Source organism: Sinocyclocheilus grahami, unplaced genomic scaffold, assembly GCF_001515645.1.
Source record: "Sinocyclocheilus grahami isolate Dianchi unplaced genomic scaffold, SAMN03320097.WGS_v1.1 scaffold2167.1, whole genome shotgun sequence".
Classification (NCBI taxonomy): Eukaryota; Metazoa; Chordata; class Actinopteri; order Cypriniformes; family Cyprinidae; genus Sinocyclocheilus; species Sinocyclocheilus grahami.
Window position 1 is genome coordinate 1 of NW_015507346.1, and position 4,957 is coordinate 4,957.

Below are 4,957 nucleotides of genomic sequence, written 5' to 3' on the forward strand. Positions count from 1 at the left end.
ATATATATATATATATATAGATAGATAGATAGATATATAGATAAGTCCATCAGCCACATGTGGCTGTCTTAGTGATAGGAAAGATTATCCATATTTCTTCAGTGATTACCACCAGAGCAGAGCACTTGCATACATAAAGCACTTTGGCTGGTTTTGGGTGGGAGCTGTGAACAGTGACAATGACTAGGGAAATAATGGAATGGCCATATTTCTGAAAACAGCCATATAAGAGGGGATTTGTGTGGAGTACTCTGTGAAATTCCTGAGGACAGAGCATGAAAAAATTAGAAATGTTTTGGACATCATAAAATAAGGCACCACTAAAATAATTGTTGCATTTCTTACTGGTTTTGAGATTAAAAGTCTAATCGAGCAGCTAGGTATTCAGAACATTACAGGTCTCCAAATGATTGGCTTGGATAACTTAAAAAAGTTTGATCCCTCCAAACAGTTTTCATGTGCTGGGAGGGTCGCTGGGCTTTGCAGTGAGAAACATTTTAATTGAAGGGTTTGCAGATTATGTTATGAAAGCATTCTGGGACACAGCTTTTCCATGCTCTTTTAATGCTGAATTAAATTGCAGTCGATATCATGATCTATTTGTGGTGAAAAACTATAATGACGATGTGCCAGAACAAAGATTTCCAAGCTACATCTACAAAGCAATTTATGCTGTGGCTCATTCACTACAGAGTCTACTCAAGTGCAAAGAACAAGATGGTTGCGAGGAAGGCCTGACAATACAACCACAGCAGGTAAAAAAAACAGAAGGGCCCTATTTTTGCCTTTCAATGTGTTAAAAAAATGCCTTAGTGATAATGTAACAACAATTTTATTTCATTAGGTGGTCGAGGCTCTGACAAAGGTAAATTGTACAGTAAAGTTTGGAGATCATGTGTGGTTTGACAGCACTGGTGGTGCACTGGCCCAGTATGAAATTGTGAACTGGCAGCAGGACTCTGATGGATCATTCCAGTTTAAATCAGTGGGATACTATGATGCCTCACTGCCCCCTGATCAAAACATAATCTGGGCCAGAGGACAATTTGAGGTAAAAGGAAATAATCTGTTTGTGCAACAGGGTTTGTTTAAACTGTGGGAATGTAATATAAAAATCCTAAATCATTGTTCTGATCTTTACAAAGTAAATAATGAATACAACATGTGGGGAAATATGTATTAAAAAAAAAAGGGAAAAAAAAACATCCACAAAGCTCTGCTCCTTTCGAATGTACAGGTGCATCTCAATAAATTAGAATGTTGTGGAAAAGTTCATTTATTTCAGTAATTCAACTCAAATTGTGAAACTCGTGTATTAAATAAATTCAATGCACACAGACTGAAGTAGTTTAAGTCTTTGGTTCTTTTAATTGTGATGATTTTGGCTCACATTTAACAAAAACCCACCAATTTACTATCTCAACAAATTAGAACTTCATAAAACCAATAAAAAAACAATTTTTAGTGAATTGTTGGCCTTCTGAAAAGTATGTTAATTTACTGTACATGTACTCAATACTTGCTAGGGGCTCCTTTAGCTTTAATTACTGCCTCAATTCGGCGTGGCATGGAGGTGATCAGTTTGTGGCACTGCTGAGGTGGTATAGAAGCCCAGGTTTCTTTGACAGTGGCCTTCAGCTCATCTGCATTGATTGAGATGCACCTGTACATGACAGAAAAAGTAAATTTCCCACACGAAAGGTTTACGTTTGTGTACTGCTTGAATGATATTAGCTATTGTGCCATTCAGCTTTACAAGTTAACTTTGTGAATAAAAAAAAAAACATAAATAAAAAATGTTAAATGATTCTGGTGGAAAGGAAATAGCAATGTCCAAAACAGGTTACATTTTCAGAATGAAAAATCAAATCAGATTTGATTAAACAAATAAAAGAAAACGCAGAGAGCGTTACTAAATTTTGAACTAAAAGGAAGTATTTTGCTAAACGGACTGAGCATTGATGATGATTTTCTAAAACAGACATTTCAAACTATTGCTTTCTCCTGGAGATGTATTTATAATACACTGAACATTTGTGCCATTTTATGCTTCAAAGAAGAACTAGTCTCTTCTGAATAATACTGGCACTTAATTTTCACTTTATATTCTTTATATATTATATTTATATATAACTACAGTGGGGCAAAAAAGTATTTAGTCAGCCACCAATTGTGCAAGTTCTCCCACTTATAAAGATGAGAGAGGCCTGTAATTTTCATCATAGGTATACCTCAACTATGAGAGACAAAATGAGAAAAAAAATCCAGAAAATCACATTGTAGGATTTTTAAAGAATTAATTGGTAAATTCCTCGGTAAAATAAGTATTTGGTCACCTACAAACAAGCAAGATTTCTGGCTCTCACAGACCTGTAACTTCTTCTTTAAGAGGCTCCTCTGTCCTCCACTCGTTACCTGTATTAATGGCATCTGTTTGAACTCGTTATCAGTATAAAAGACACCTGTCCACAACCTCAAACAGTCACACTCCAAACTCCACCATGGCCAAGACCAAAGAGCTGTCAAAGGACACCAAGAAACAAAATTGTAGACCTGCACCAGGCTGGGAAGACTGAATCTGCAATAGATAAGCAGCTTGGTGTGAAGAAATCAACTGTGGGAGCAATTATTAGAAAATGGAAGACACACAAGACCACTGATAATCTCCCTCGATATGGGGCTCCACGCAAGATCTCACCCCATGGGGTCAAAATGATCACAAGAACTGTGAGCAAAAATCCCAGAACCACACGGAGGGACCTAGTGAATGACCTGCAGAGAGCTGGGACCAAAGTAACAAAGGCTACCATCAGTAACACACTGCGCCGCCAGGGACTCAAATCCTGCAGTGCCAGACGTGTCCCCCTGCTTAAGCCAGTACATGTCCAGGCCCGTCTGAAGTTTGCTAGAGAGCATTTGGATGATCCAGAAGAGAATTGGGAGAATGTCATATGGTCAGATGAAACCAAAATAGAACTCTTTGGTAAAAACTCAACTTGTCGTGTTTGGAGGAGAAAGAAGGCTGAGTTGCATCCAAAGAACACCATACCTACTGTGAAGCATGGGGGTGGAAACATCATGCTTTGGGGCTGTTTTTCTGCAAAGGGACCAGGACAACTGATCCGTGTAAACGAAAAAATGAATGGGGCCATGTATCGTGAGATTTTGAGTGAAAACCTCCTTCCATCAGCAAGGGCATTGAAGATGAAACATGGCTGGGTCTTTCAGCATGACAATGATCCCAAACACACCACCCGGGCAACGAAGGAGTGGCTTCGTAAGAAGCATTTCAAGGCCCTGGAGTGGCCTAGCCAGTCTCCAGATCTCAACCCCATAGAAAATCTTTGGAGGGAGTTGAAAATCCGTGTTGCCCAGCGACAGCCCCAAAACATTACTGCTCTAGAGGAGATCTGCATGGAGGAATGGGCCAAAATACCAGCAACAGTGTGTGTGAAAACCTTGTGAAGACTTACAGAAAACGTTTGACCTCTGTCATTGCCAACAAAGGGTATATAACAAAGTATTGAGATGAAATGTTGTTATTGACCAAATACTTATTTTCCACCATAATTTGCAAATAAATTCTTTAAAAATCCTACAATGTGATTTTCTGGATTTTTTTCCCTCATTTTGTCTCTCATAGTTGAGGTATACCTTTGATGATAAATTACAGGCCTCTCATCTTTTTAAGTGGGAGAACTTGCACAATTGGTGGCTGACTAAATACTTTTTTTTTTTTTTCCCCACTGTATGTGTAATGTGATTGTCCATGTAGAAGCCAAGGTCTGTGTGCAGTGAGAGCTGTCCTTCAGGCACTAGGAAGGCTGCACAGAAAGGAAGGCATGTCTGCTGTTATGACCGTATTCCATGTGCAGAAGGAGAAATCAGTAATGAGACAGGTAATCTTCAGCCCATCTCACATTTTCAAAGAAAATTTATTAGTGGCTCATTTGTATTATTCTTCTATTGTTCAGAATAAAGTTTCTTATCAAAGGAGCCCTTTTGAACTGTAACTACAGTAAACACAACTTCCTTTCCAGATTCAATTAACTGCAAGCAGTGTCCAGGGGAATACTGGTCTAATGCTGAGGAAAAATAAATGTATATTAAAGGCTATAGAGTTTCTGTCATTCACAGAAGTTATGGGTATAATGTTAGTCTTTTTCTCACTGTTTGGAGCAGGATTAACTGCGCTGATGACCATCCTGTTTACAGCAAAAAGGACACCCCCATTGTAAAAGCCAGCAACTCGGAGCTGAGTTCCCTGCTGCTATTCTCATTGCAACCCTCTACGGACACCTTGGCAATTGAACCGCCATTGGCTAGTAAAGTTTTTAGTTTACTCGCCAGACTGATTATTTATATATACAGTGGGTACGGAAAGTATTCAGACCCCCTTAAATTTTTCACTATTTGTTATATTGCAGCCATTTGCTAAAATCATTTAAGTTAATTTTTTTCCTCATTAATGTACACACAGCACCCCATATTGACAGAAAAACACAGAATTGTTGACATTTTTGCAGATTTATTAAAAAAGAAAAACTGAAATATAACATGGTCCTAAGTATTCAGACCCTTTGCTGTGACACTCATATATTTAACTCAGGTGCTGTCCATTTCTTCTGATCATCCTTGAGATGGTTCTACACCTTCATTTGAGTCCAGCTGTGTTTGATTATACTGATTGGACTTGATTAGGAAAGCCACACACCTGTCTATATAAGACCTTACAGCTCACAGTGCATGTCAGAGCAAATGAGAATCATGAGGTCAAAGGAACTGCCTGAAGAGCTCAGAGACAGAATTGTGGCAAGGCACAGATCTGGCCAAGGTTACAAAAAAATGTCTGCTGCACTTAAGGTTCCTAAGAGAACAGTGGCCTCCATAATCCTTAAATGGAAGACGTTTGGGACGACCAGAACCCTTCCTAGAGCTGGCCAAACTGAGCTATCGG

General features: G+C 38.8%; 1 pseudogene; it reads left to right on the top strand.

The window, feature by feature from the left end:
- The first annotated feature begins 102 nt into the window (after window positions 1-102).
- The window catches only part of LOC107574276 (extracellular calcium-sensing receptor-like), a 12,259-nt pseudogene continuing 7,404 nt past the window's right edge, over window positions 103-4,957 (top strand).